Source organism: Amblyomma maculatum, chromosome 2 (genome assembly GCF_055883805.1).
Source record: "Amblyomma maculatum isolate TAMU_Amacu chromosome 2, ASM5588380v1, whole genome shotgun sequence".
Lineage (NCBI taxonomy): Eukaryota > Metazoa > Arthropoda > Arachnida > Ixodida > Ixodidae > Amblyomma > Amblyomma maculatum.
Genome location: NC_139345.1, coordinates 161,789,101 through 161,803,879, shown reverse-complemented (window position 1 = coordinate 161,803,879; position 14,779 = coordinate 161,789,101). Strand labels below are relative to the sequence as shown.

Sequence of the window (14,779 nt, the reverse complement as noted above, 5' to 3'; positions counted from 1 at the left end):
TCATTTCAGCTATTTGAATCTAAAACACATTTATTTAGAATTTCCTATAGCCTCGGTTGTAAGAAGCTGAGCAAAATTTAAGTTAAACTTTGTGCCGCTCTGAAATCGAACCTCAAGAGCAAAGTTCAACTGCTTCTCTTTGTCATTTGGATCCGTTCCTTTTTATTTTTAATCAAGGACTTCCACTGCTGCTGCTGTCAAGCTGCAGACTGACTCGCAGAATATCTTTAAAGAAGTCACAAAAATCAGCACTTTCAAAAAACCTTTATTGTTATAAATGCGCTAAAATGTAATGTAAAAATACACTTTGAACTTGCAGCTTGCTGCTCGCAGATTCTTCCCAGAATCATGCATGGTGTATCTAGAATACAGAATATGACGTATACTCATATTAGATACATGATCATATTAAGGGTATTTAAATAAAACAATATGGGCCCATAAGAAAAGCATCCAACGTATGCTGAAACTAACTTCGGATATAAAAAATACAACCATTCAACACGTGGGCAACTTCTATTACCATCATTGCATAGCAGTAATTTCTATAAAATGAGACAACAGAAATCTGTCCAATTCGTATTTATGAACTTTGAGTCGTTTTGTCCAGCCTCTTCCCTGATTCTGCGAGAGATTGTGATTTTGTCAAGCTAGCCCGACATTCCAGTTTCCAAGTCCACTTATCCCAGCTGTTATTTCCCAAAGCCTTAGAAAATAAACAATTTGGACAGAGATGAACCACAAAAGTTGAGATGACAGTCAAATTCTTTATAGTACCGTAGTTCAGGTAAACATTTTACACTGTCGGAAGGAATGGCTTCATTTTCTCACTTCATTACCATTTCATCTCTAAACCATTGAGATTATATTCATGCAATAACTTATATGTTTATCATGTGAAGGCAACTATATTGGTCAATTTTCTTCCTTTGCCTGATTCTTTCAGTTAAAGAACACAAACGCTTAAAATTCCTCAAGGTCAAACTTTCACTTATGGGGCACTTCATATGCTGCAATTTAGGCACAGTCTTAGTTGAATGCATCAGTACCATCTCACTCAACTGGCCAGCTCCGAGAAACAAATTGTCCCTCCCGCAAGGCACATTTGCAACCGCCACAAGACCGAAAACAAACATTTCAGATTCACTAGGGCTGCAGGAAGGTTAGAAAAATCAAATTTTGTACAAAAACATGACTTTACATAAACTTCCAATTGCCAACATGGTGGAGCAAGAGATTCGCAGTTTTGTTTCCGTTCTGATGCTTGACTGTCTCAGCACATTGTTTACATAGACGACAAGCAGTAATCGATGACAATGGTTGTAGTGGTTCTGCAAGCCTAGGGCAAACATGGGCTTAGACGAAGTTTAGACTCAAAATAAACCTGCCACTGTGAGTTCACTCAAGGGTAGATGCTTGGGCTTGTTGGTTCGTGGTATAAAAGGAAAGAAGCATATCAGAAAAAGACATGGACACATGGTCAAGACACACAGTGCGAGCTCATAACAAATGGTTATTTTAGTAAAGAAAGGTTTTTATACCTTCATATTACAGTGGACCATCAGGCATGCACTAGCAAAGCATTTCTGACAGATACACAAGCTCCCTTGACAAAGTGCGACCAAAGGGCTGCTTGCATAATTTTCTTTGAAAAGGGACAATCACTGGCCTGCAATTATTTTACGTGTTAACATGTTTTTATGCACTTTTAAAACCACAGGCTTTCCGAGATGGGAAATGCATTCACACTTATGGCAGTGAGTCGACAATCTTTTCCGCGCACATGCTCTTCTAGTCCAGCCTATGGTCCCGATGCTTATCATTCAGGCATCTGCCCATTTCTCCTACATACTGTTTGCCACATGGGAGAGGAATTTGGTAGGGAACATTCTCGGAGCAATAAACAAAATTTTCCCCAAGCTTCCTTGTGCAGCATCCAACCGGCTTATTGAGCTCTGAAAAAGTTTTTGTGCACAGACGACTCAACTTGTTAGGAGCCGAAAAACCCGCTCTGCTGCTAGATCACTGCGCTATTTTCTTTTGAGCCCAGCAACCCAGTGGCAGAGTTCTATTTTTCGGCTCCTTATAAGTTGAGTCATCTGTGCACGAAAACGTTTTCAAAACTCAATAAGGCAGTTAGCTGCACAATGAGGCTTGAAGAAATATCCATTTATTGCACTGAAAATGTCGTCTATCCAATTTATCTCTCCTATGGGCTGTGGCAAACAATATGTAGCACAAGTGGGCAGATGCTTCAGTGATAAGCTTTGGGACCATGGGCTGGGCATTAAGAGCATGTGCGGGAAAGGTTTATCGACCCAATTTCATGTGTGCGAATGCATTCTCCATCTCAGAAAACGTGTGATTTTAAAAGTGCATAAAAACAGGTTAGCACGTGAAATAATTGAAGCCCAGTGGATCATCCCTTTCGAAAGAAAATTATGCAAGCAACCCTTCAGTCGCACTGTTGTTAAGGGAACTTGTGTATCTGTCAGATACGCTTTGCTAGTGCATGCCTGATGGTCCACTGTGATATGAAGGTATAAAAACATTTCTTTACTAAAATAAACATTTGTTGCACTGCATGTACTCCTACTTGTGTCCATGTCTTTTTGCGCTACATATTTTTTCTTTGATCTCACTGAACGACCACATTTTGTGGGACACTTCCCTGCGTAGTCTTGTAGTTCATGTGGCTAACCACTTTGAAAACATGGCAGTTATAGCTGTGAAAAGCCACCACTGCTACTGCGTTGCACTGCAGAAATGTGTGCGAAGGCACTCACAATTCTGAATCATTTCTTGAACATTTCCAAGAATGTGTGCAAAAGCAGAACACTAGATTAAATGGGAAAAAATGGTCCTTGGCACATGGTTTTGAATAATATTCAGAGCGTTCATTAGGCAAAAGTACTGTGATGCTGTATGTTCTTGGCAGTTCTTGTCAGTTTCATAGGGTTATTCAAAGGTCCTAAGCATTTACCTCATCTCTTAATGATGAATTAATCAAGATTGTTGTATTTTCGAAGAAAGCAAGCACATGTGAGCTCTGCGAACTTTGAGCAGTGCAAGCTTTGGCAGTGGACGATATCTGAGAACAGTAAGGGCTTGCAGCCATTCGTATGTACTGAATGAACGCGCTGATGATAATAGACTTGCTTTTATTAGGCTCCTTTCTGGATTAAATTTTCTGTCTGATCACATTTTCGGCCCCCTTGAATTCTGAATTATTGACTTTCCACTCCGCATATTATATAGTGGTTCGGCTCTTTGCAGCAGCACTGCGGCGAGTAGAAAAGGTTTCAGAAACTTAGAACATTGGTTCTATGACTATTGCTGTGGTTCCACGAAAATGTCGAAATAATCCAGAGTCGGAAAACTCACAGGTCAGAAATTTCGCCTTTGACTGCTACATAGTTGGTCGTTTTGCACATTGCCTGCTTCAAATCTCAGCAACTACAGATATTCAAATTTTTGGAGCTGCAAGATATAATCACAGTAAAGGGTTTTTTGCCATTTACTTTAACTACCACAGCAACTACCAGCTGCCGCCGAATATTTCCGTGCCTTATTCTCAGACGAATTTATAATACAAATGAATTCTATCTTAATGCACTACACAATTTGCAACTTAGCCTTTCATGTCTAATGGTGCATCAATCAAGTAACACTGAACAACACTTTCTTTAAAAAGCCTTTCATGTAGTACTGAGGTTCCTTGAACTAAGAGGAGTGAAGGAAATCCTAATACATTGTGTAGATGTGCATTAACTCTAGACACTGCTATAAGCTATCACAGTAGCACAAGCCACATAACAGTGACAGTGATCAATTCAAAGGTCAACTCACCAGTGTAAAAACACCCGTAGCAGGCTCAACGACCTCGGTGAAATACCGCTGGCTGGCCCTTTTCCTCGGCCCTTGAAAAGGTTTATTTCTCCAAAGTACCTGTAAAATATGAATAGTAAAATAAATTAGATTGATTTGGTGAGCGACGCTGCTAACATTGGTTCATTAAAAAGCAGAGGGGTGGGAGAAGCAAGAAAGTAAAGATATGCATGGAGCAGTTCAAGCATATACTCAATAATTTGTCTAAAAATGGCAAGGCCAGTGATGGTATGAAGTAGCACTGAACGAGGATAAAGAGGGCACGCCTCAGTCCGCAAGTCGAGCCAATGTTTCGATAAGTAGACTTGTCTTCGTCTGGCATGACATGGAAATATGACATGGGAATGAATTTTGAGTATGTCAAGAAAAATTTTCCCTGCCTCCTCTTTTCTAATTACTTTGCTTCGTTAGTGTCGCAGAAATGAAATAATTGTTAAACCTAGCTTGCCATTATTTTGCAGTTATATCATGGCCACATCTTCCATATATTCTTATAAACTGAGGCAAATTCCCATAATTTTTTTTTCACCTTTCCCACGACTTTTTAGTAGCCTGCATCTATGCGTAATCGAACATTTAAGTCTATAATGCTCAACAAAAATATTGATTTATTTATACCACGCATTACTTTTGATTAGGATAGCACATGTTACCTCAAATATCTCCATCACCGGCCTTGGTAGAACGAGAGGAAGAAGATGGTTTACACGGTATGATGGAACACTGAACAAGGGTAAAGGGGGTACGCCTCAGTTCGCAGGTAGAGCCAACGTTTCGACAAGTGGACTTGTCTTCGTCTGGGCTTAGACGAAGACAAGTCCACTTTTCGAAACGTTGGCTCTACCTGCGAACTAAGTTCTGCCCCCTTTACCCTTGTTCTTAGATGAAGACAAGTCCACTTATCGAAACGTTGGCTCTACCAGCGAACTGAGGCCTACCCCCTTTACCCTTGTTCAGTGCTCCATCATACCGTCTAAACCCTCTTCTTTCTCTCGTTCTACCAAGGCCAGTGATGGAGATATTTGAGGTAACATGTGCTATCCTAATCAAAAGTAATGCGTGGTATAAATAAATCAATATTTTTGTTGAGCAGCATAGTGTTTAATGTTTGATTACGCATAGATACAGGCTACTACAAAGTCGTGGGAAAGGTGAAAAAAACAATTATGGGAATTTGCATCAGTTTATAACAATATATGGAAGATGTGCCGATGATATACCTGCAAAATAATGGGAAGCTAGGTTTAACAATTATTTCATTTTTGCAACACTAACGAAGTAAGAGTAATTAGAAAGGATGGGGCAAGGAAAATCATTCTTTACATACTCAAGATTCATTTCTATGTCATATATAATGTGACTCATATATTTTGGCATATAGTTGTCTAGAATGCCTTGAATGTTTATAGTGCATAATCTTCTTTGAGGCTGAGTATGCTGAAGTGGTGAAGAGAAACATGTTTGGGACGTCCTGATGGCAGACATGTACACTCTTAATATGCTCAACTATACAGAATCATTTCCTACTATACATGCTTCAAGAGGAAAAGAGGGTAATCATCAATAGTAGCAGGTTGCAGTTAGGGCAAAAGACTTAACTTGCTTCGAGATGCAGCTAAATAAATCGAAGCAGCCTCTACATATGACGATGAGCGACAGCAATGAAACAACAGTTTCACATTATTACCGTGAAAGCCTTAAATATCAGCCCAAAACACAGGACGCGAACTCAAAACCTTCAGGACATCACCTAGAGTTCAGTAAAGGAGGCTATTAGATCTCATTAACAAATTGGTTGCTTAATATTCAACAAAGTAAATAGAATGTACTGTCATGCTCAATACGAGTTGGAACGCATCACGAGTGAATCAATTCTGGCATCCATGCAACAATAAATTAGTGAGCATTTAGGGAGAGCATGCAACTTGTAAAAATAATAAATGAACTCTGTTATCCATTTCTTCAACTGAATGAATAAATTGTGAGCAAGGCTATATATAGTCAGTGTGTGCCAAGAACATAGCTCCTACTCCATCTTGTGCGTTGTAGTGCATATTAAGTGCGACAGTACCTTTTCAGAAATTTTTATGTAAGTGAGAAATGTATTAAGCACATGATGTAAAATGCATTACTAATATGCATGATACTTACTAGTGTAAATTATTTAAGACTGCCATATTGCCATGCTAAATACCTGCAAAGTAATTTTTTTACGCATGGTAGTCAGGCACAACTAAAGAATGAGCCAGCAGTTGCTCTACAAGTTCCTTCAGCAATTGCAATCAAACAGTTTCATGATGGCATGGTTGATCCAAGTGTAGAGTGTTCATTCACCTTTCCTAGTCATCAAAATAAAAAATATCAATTGCGCAAGTTGTTCTATGGAACCCAATATATACAAAGCCTCAGCAATGATTAAATTGCTCAAAAACTAGAGATGAAATTCTATTTATTTCCTAGCAACTAAAGGGCTTTATCCTTATAGTAACACTTATGTCTTAAATATGTAACCAGTACAGAAATTACAACACCTGATGAAAAGATTTTTTTCCATCATTTGAAACCCATTTACCTCTGCAAAAACACCATAGTAAGAGGGCGTCAGGTGGATAGGAAATATTGAACACGAAGAACGCTCCAAGTAGTAGTGCCATTGCTTTCTCCATGCTTGCAATGCTAAAGCACTCTTCTTCATCTACTGCCAGCACAACTCGATGGATGTCCCCCGTGTCTGAGCCTGCATGTGAAAACCACATTACTTCACATAAAACTTCATCATGGGTACACAAAACAATTATGATTTGCAACATACTTTGCATAAGTACACAGACAAATATGAAATGAATCTCAAGAATAATAACATACAGGACTATTGTTTCTATATTAATATAAACTGTCCAGTTGTAAGATGAGCAAAAACGCTCAGCATGGTGCAACCCGCCTTTCTTGATTTAGAACAAGTTTTTCTAGCAAGAGCACTGCTTCTACAAAATGAGGCTACCTATTAACAAGAAAATATAATAATATATGTACACAAAATAGACTCGATTGGAAAATGACTATTGACAGACCTTAAGGATTACAGCTACAACTTTGCCCATCTAAATAAAAAAAAAAATGTGTACAATATCTCCTAATTCTAGAAACAAAATTACTTAAAAGTAATAGCACTACGAACTCATACTATATTTGACTTTGTTTTGGCTCAAGAGAAGATGCCCCTGCGGCCGAAGAAAGACAAAATTTTGTTATCAAACACCTTTCTCTGCGCATGCGACCATGGTGGCGGGGCTGCCACGCAGACAGCTCTCTGGGCAAAACGCAGCAGCGGGCTGCTCTACTGTGATGTTGACTGGAGTCGTGTAACGCCTGGCACGCGGTTTTGTCCCCGCGTACGTTCGCATACTTAAGTACAGAGAAAAGCTGGCGTAGGCTTTCAGCGAACATCGTCCCAGCAAAAAGCAAAAAGAGACAGAAGGTATTGTTATCAAACACCTTTCTCTGCGGACTGCAGGTGGTCACGCGGTAGACGAAAGACAAGCTGGGGCACCATGGCCGCACTGTGGCCCGCAGCGACGAGTTATATGATAGCTCCCAAGAGTAGCGCCGAAGGACGCAGGTGTTCAGGCCGGCGCCAGGCTCCGCCGCTTGAGCAAATCGACTATGAGCGTCAGCAAGACGCCATCTTCCAAATTTTCCGCGCACGCCACATACCCTGCCCTAGCGGCTAGGCGTCAGATATAACACGATCTTCAAACAGACGGCAGCTCGCCAGGCATCGGATGTTAATCCTTTCAATGTCTGCAGTCACCAAAAGTAGCAAAACACTCAAAATTGATTCGTGCATTTTGATATAAAGAAAACAGCACATAAAAAAAACAGCCAGCGTTGTCCTGTGCTTTTAATAGGCGAATGCACACGTTGAAAATATGAGCCTCGGGACATCACTCCGGTCAACACCACAATATTTCAACCCGCTGCTGGGTTTCGTGCTTTTGAACACGCGAGAGCCCTCTCTGACTGCTGCTCTTCAATCACCGAGAACAACGTACCATTTAACTTATGCACCTGTATCACCCCCAACGTGCGGTCCATGCGCGCTTTAAACATTACTTGCATAATGCGCCGTGAGCACCCTGGCCGTGAGCCGCGCCATTATCACATATATTCAGCAACCCCATCTCCACAGCAACTCCTTCCTAATCACCTTATACGTAACCTTTCAATTTGTGACGTTAAGTCGCACAAACCAAACCGTGGACACGCTTTGCACAAATACGCGCGAAAAATTCACGTTCTCTATACAAATATATCGCGCCTACAAGTTTCCTTTAACGAATGCTAGCGGACAGCCTTCTGTCGTCATGTGGAGCGCACGCCGGCTGCCTTCAGATGCATGTTTCGCATAAGCTCGGCGCACGCGCTCGTATCCTAGACCACAAGCTCCACAAAGTCTTCAAGTAAATAAAAAACACGCAGTACACTTACCGTAATCAGGCGGACTTGGTCGGAGACTGCAGCTTCGTGTGCGGGGCCGACTCCGAACCACGCCGTCCTTTTGCAAAGTGCAATATAAAATGGCGCAACACACACAAAGGAAGAAGAAACACGAGAAGCCGACGAAAACTGTGCAGGAGACGTCGACTTCGCACGCAGTCAACGGAGCGGCAGGCTGGGTCTCGCCCGACGCCGAACAAAACATTGCGGTAGGCCAAATGCGGATCACGGGTTGTGTGACGTAACCCAAACGGCGGCGAACGATCTGCGCACATTGTGTTTGTTTTTTAGGACTCCTGGCCTCTTCACTCTCTCCCGCTATTTGACACCTCGGCGGCAGTTTATTCTGTTGGCGTCAACGCTCCATCAAACTGAGTAGAGGGAGGCCGTCAAAGTGACGAATATTTTTTACAGTGTACTTCTACCGCGCACTCAGTAATGATATCTCTGAAATTATTGTTCCTTGCCTCTAGGGTAATGTCGCCATCCTCGATTAGAGCTGAATACCTATTCTGTAGCGAGATCCTGAACTCTTCTGCCCTCCCCCTCACCGCTAATTTGTTGATGGATTTCTTTTTTACTAATCTGTTGCGTTCCCTCTTCAGATTTACGCTAATTCGGGACCTCACCATCCTGTGGTTACTGCATCGCACTTTCCCGATTACCTCTACATCTTGCATAATGGCGGGGGTTGAACACATTATGAAGTCGATTTCATTTTTAGTCTCTCCGTTAGGACTTTTCCATGTCCATTTCCAGTTCTTCCGTTTGCTGAAGAAGGTATTCATGATTCGTTAGTTATTGCGCTCTGCAAACTCAACTAGTATTTCCCCCTGCTATTCCTAGAACCAATGCCATAGTCACCTACTGCCTTGTCTCCTGCCTGCTTTTTCCATACCTTGGCATTGAAGTCGGCCATTAGTGCAGTATACTGCGTCTTTACTTTTCGCATTGCCGATTCTACATCTTCATAGAAGTTTTCAACTGCCTGGTGATCATAAGTACATGTAGGTGCATAGGCCTGTACAACCTTCAGTTTATACCGCTTATTAAGCCTAATTACGATGCCTGCAACCCTCTCATTAATACTATAGAATTCATCTATATTACCCGCTATATACTTATTGACAAGGAAACCTACTCCTAGTTGTCGCCTCTCTGGTAAACCTCGATAACACAGTACATGCCCATCCTTCAGTACAGTCTATGCCTCATTCGGCCTCCTAACTTCACTAAGCCCTATGACATCCCATTTCATGCCCTCTAGTTCCTCTAAGAGCACTGTTAAACTAGCTTCACTAGCTAGGGTTCTGGCAATAAACGTTCCCAGAGTCACTTTCCAATGGAGGCCAGTCCAGCAGAGCCAGGCATTCTTAGCACCCCTGCTGCATCGCAGGTCTGAACGCCGCCGTGGTCAGTTGTTCCGCAGCCGCTGGTGACTGAGGGCCGGGGTTTTGTGGAGCTTATCATAGGAGGTTGCGGCCAATTACTGCACCAGGGTGGCCAACTCCTGTTCTGGTGAGGGAGTGCGTTGCCGGAGGTGTTCACCGGAATCAGGTCGTACCCCGAACCTGTTTATGCATCTCCATCGATACGCGGATTTTTTTTTTTTCATCCGGTGGAGAATTGCGCGGCACCGGGATTTGAACCCCGGTCCTCTTGCATGCGAGGCGGATGTTCTACCACTACGCCACCGCTGCAGAGCTTCCCCTTCAATCTTCAATATATTGCCCCCACCCTGCGAGGGACGTCGTTCATGTGATTTTACAAACCACGTTGCTAGGCTGGTTGGTGAAGCATTATTTCGTAACAAGTTTTTTAGCGCTATATAAAAGACACGGACAAAGGAAGGAATACCGCCAAGAGCACTGCAGAATCTGTATTGGAGTAATGCGGAAGCACAGATGCTGCTGTTGGTTGCTTATAGTTGCTTATAGTTTCATGATTTACTTCTTGTTTACCCATTTTAGTCTTTGGTAGTTTAAAACGGCACTGTAATCCCTTCAAAGGCCTTTTTTCGGCACTACTTCAGGCTGCGTGATGTTATATCCTCTGCGTCAAATTAATTCACTTCTTGGTTACCCATTTTCGTCCTTGGTACATACAAATTGCGCGCCAATTTTTTCCTATCCCCTTTTCGGCTCTAGTGCCGGTTGCCTGACGTCACATTCTCTACGTCACATTAATTAACTTCTTGTTTGTGCGGTGCCCTCGGAATCCTTAGCACTCTTTACGAGCCAGTAGAAGCCCACCTCACCTCACAATACGAACGGCTAACCCACACACTGACCGGACGCTTTATCCTTGACTCTCTTTCAATCGGCTACCCCGTGACAAGGCAGGACAAAATGTCACTCCCAATTAGCGTGCTTACTTACTTGAAAATCCTACCTCTCGCGAAGAATATGCACCCTGAATTTCATTCAGACAGGCGAATACAAAGAGTCAAAGCCCTACACAAGCAATACCAGTCTAAACAAGACGTGGTCTATGTCGATGCTGTCGAACACGCGGACCGTACTGCATTCACGATTGTGACTGTAAATTAATAGGGTAAGCACCCCACGCCAGGTTCGGTCATTACCAACGACCCGCAGGAAGGTTTGGTTTGGTTTGTGGGGTTTAACGTCCCAAAGCGACTCAGGCTATGAGAGACGCCGTAGTGGAGGACTCCGGAAATTTGGACCACCTGGGGTTCTTTAACTTGCACCGACATCGCACAGCACACGGGCACCTTGCTTGTCGCCTCCATCGAAAAGCGGCCGCCGAGGCCGGGATTCGATCCCGCGTCCTTGGGAACAGTAGTCGAGTGCCGTAACCACTCCGCCACCCCGGCGGGCGGAGGCTGCGATTACCCTCGTGAAAAGCTCAACTTCACCCCTTCATGTAATAGCGACTCGAAAACCGCAAAAAAATTTAGAGCAAAGGCAGGATATCTTCTATGCCACTCAACTCACTGCTTGCCTTTCAAACAACTCACCGTTCAATGCAACTAATCTGGACGCCAGCTCATTCTTCCCTTCCTGGTAATAAGGCTGCCCACAATTTCGCCCGAGGACCCGTCAGCCGGCACACGGGACAACCACTCATGAGGTCGGCGAGGGACCCTATGATTTCCTATCAAGAAAATACTGTAAACTTCCTTCAAACTCCTACCCTATACATTCCGAGACACAAATCGTTTACAAAGGCAGAGGAGGTCACCTGGCGAAATTACAGACGCATTCCGTTCCAAATCCAGTCACCTACGGCCATCCATACCCTGCATTATACACCCCTTACTGTAACTTCTTTCACTGGAGGGCCAACTTACACATATGTTATGGACATGCCCACGAGAACCCCTCCACAGGATCTGCAGCTCTCCATCTGAGAGCAGTGGAAGTCCGCTATGCTCAGCTCGGACCCGGTAATCCAACTGGGTCATCGAGCGTGCAACTCAGGCCGCCAGAGCTTAAGTGCTCGTGACCATCCAGCGCGGAAGCTCCTGCCTGCCTGACTCGCTTCAATAAGAAATGTTTATCCTCCAGCAGGCAGGCTCTGTGGACAGAAATCTGGGAACATACCGAAGTTATGCTTTCGCATTAAACTACCGCCGTCCTGTGTATTTCTTCCTGTCTCCGTGTCTTTTATGTAGCACTGAACACGTTGTCTCGTTCTTGTGGTTCCCCTAAAGTCTTCCGGTGCTCTCGCTACCTTCTCCGCCTAGCACCCAAAAGGTGCTTTTGCCTTCTCTGATTGTGTCACAGGTGGAGAACGATCGAGATGAATCTTCGCGGTCGTGCATGGAACGCGAAGAGGACGAACTGCATGCGGTTTTGGTCGTGCGGATTGGCGCTCCTGCGTAGTATATCATCTGTTGACTTCTTTCAGTTTCCTCTCACTGTATGCATTTCGTGCTGCATATCGCGCCACACAATAAGAAGTAATATAATGATCTAGATCTCCTCATAACCACCGCGTCGCACCCTGTCCGGTAGGCATGAACATCTATCACGAGACACGATGCAAGAATCGAGTAAGCTCTACAAGGTGTGGTATCCATCACATTATTGGCTCTTGTTCATGCGCAGCGAGAGCAACCAAACTTGATGTCCATTCAACAAGGCGTAGTGAAACGCAGCATGTGTGGCAGTAAAGCACAAAATTTATAATGAATGCCGGATGTTCAAGAGCAAAGGTTTTAGCCCAACGCCATCTGTGTGCTGTCAGTACACATGCGAGGACTTTAAAGGCGGCAGATGTCACCACATGCCCGCTGGATGCCGGTACACTCGCTACACCGGAGCCAATCTGTGTGCGGTAGCAGGAAATGGTAGCGGCAAACAATAGCGCTATGCCATAAGAGTCCGTTGCCTCATTAATTTTGCAGCCTGTTCTACTTGAATATACTGATAAATACTGTCTTAATCTCCACGAAGCCACTTTATGTGAAGTCATCGTGATCATGAGTACCATGTTGATTTTAGAACACGTCACCGTTTTCCAGAGTGGTTAGAAATTCGATGCTTAAACATCGTAAAATTTTCATATTAAGTTCGCCTTTTATACTGTGAGAGTAGCCTGGACTTAAGAAATAACTCCGTAGTAGTTGTGGCTGCCCACCTATGAAATAAAAATAAAGGCGACGATTTGAAACTTTATGCCGCGTTCTGCACCACTTACTGTTGCTCCTACCAGCAGGCTTCGTGTCTTTCTCCTTAAAAATGTTATTTAAGGCAAGATTTCACTGGAATTGTGAAATTATCAGCAACACCTCAAATGATGGAGCAGAAACGCAAGTCGCATGTTTCTGTTTAGAATTGTACCAACGCACTTCGATGTTCTCTGCGCCAACTGTTCTTGCACCAAGAAATCTCCTATTCTTTCGCAATAACATCAAAGTCGGCAAGCGCCTTATTAGCAATAAATAAAAGTAAAATGTTAGGCAGACTGCATTTTCATAGCAAGACAACGTTGTCTTCTCTTGGTTACGAAGTCTTTTTAGATTTTCCGCCAGAGACCATAGATCTGAGCAAAACGTCAGCAGCGCTTGCGAGCAACGTCTTATGCAGTGAACTATGCCCTTTCATTTTCCATAAATTTTGAGATCCGACAACGCTTTCGATGAATAACAAGCTCAACATGTTTCGCTCCTTTTTCCAATAGCTGAAATAAATTTATTGGGACTTATTTTCATCTCCCGCTGATGCTGCTGAAGTTTCACTAGGATGAAGGCGCATTTTGCGAATACGCGAAAAAAAGGTCCGAAAACACTTTTCACTTTTTTATACGATGCCTATCATTGCCAGTGACAAGCTAGCATTGCGCTGTATGCAGTTTATCTCACTGATGTGATAAATGCCATGTAATGTACGAAGAATACATTTCTTCCCTTTTTTTTTACGCTTCCACGTGCTAGAACTGCAGTAATCAGTGCCTCCTGCTCGCCTTCTAGCTCGTCTCTACAACTTGCGGAGCCACAGTAGGATTGCATTCCACCTAATAATCGAAAGGATTGAGCGCCTGAATATCTTATTCATTGGAAGAACACAGAGCCGAGTGTTGACTTGTTCTACTTAAGGACACGGCAAAAGGTGTGTCACTGACGTACTGGCCGTTGTTCTATTCAAAGCTAAGAGCTATAAAATGATTAATTTTGTGACGTATATTTTTTGGCAGTCATAGTTTAGCACTGATCATTAATCTTCGAAGATAAAGGCTGTCTCTTTCACCAACAACCAACAGTGGAAGGGTGTGGAATCGAATTTCAGCCGAGGTGGCTACTTTTCGATGGAGGTGAAAAGTATGGTTCCCGTGTGCAGTGCGAAGTCAGTACACGTTTAAGAGCACTATTTGGTCGAAATTTACGCAGCCCTTCAATAAGGCGTCTCTCATATTCTTATTCCTCTTGGGGCGTAAACCCCATAAATCAAACCATAAATCAAACCAAGCCAATGATTTTGTGCGTGTCCCCGGCGGCTGAAGCGCGAGTGGAAGCGCGGAGATATAACGATCTCCTAATTTTTTATTATCCATATATGGCAAGCTTCAGATACCACAATAAAAATACGATCGCTTAATTTGAAGCTTTTCTATTCCAAAGTTCTTAAAGAAACAACCAAATCCACAGCATTGAGATGTGTATTAAAGCACTCGTCATAGTTTCTCATCAATGCTACCGAGCACAATATCATAGCTTTTCTTCGCATCTCGTCTCATACTGCAACCGCTTATAGCACTAAGTTCTTAAAAGTCTACAGTGTAACCCTTGTTAGATTTTCTCAATGGGTTACTACTTTTTGAGGTTACGTTCAAACAGTTTTCTTTTTTTCTCTCTCGAATTATTCATCACATTAATTTCAGTATCGTTTTAAATATGCCTTTTGTAGCTGTGGTTTGATGTCCACTCTTA

General features: G+C 43.0%; 1 long non-coding RNA gene across 1 annotated transcript; it reads right to left on the bottom strand.

The window, feature by feature from the left end:
* Nucleotides 1-263: 263 nt before the first annotated feature.
* On the bottom strand, nt 264-8,567 carry LOC146200315 (uncharacterized). Its single transcript, XR_014704816.1, has 4 exons — nt 8,377-8,567; nt 6,461-6,625; nt 3,850-3,948; nt 264-361 (listed from the first exon to the last, which is right to left on the bottom strand). It is a non-coding gene; the product is annotated as an uncharacterized LOC146200315 (long non-coding RNA).
* Between the last annotated feature and the right edge of the window lie 6,212 nt (nt 8,568-14,779).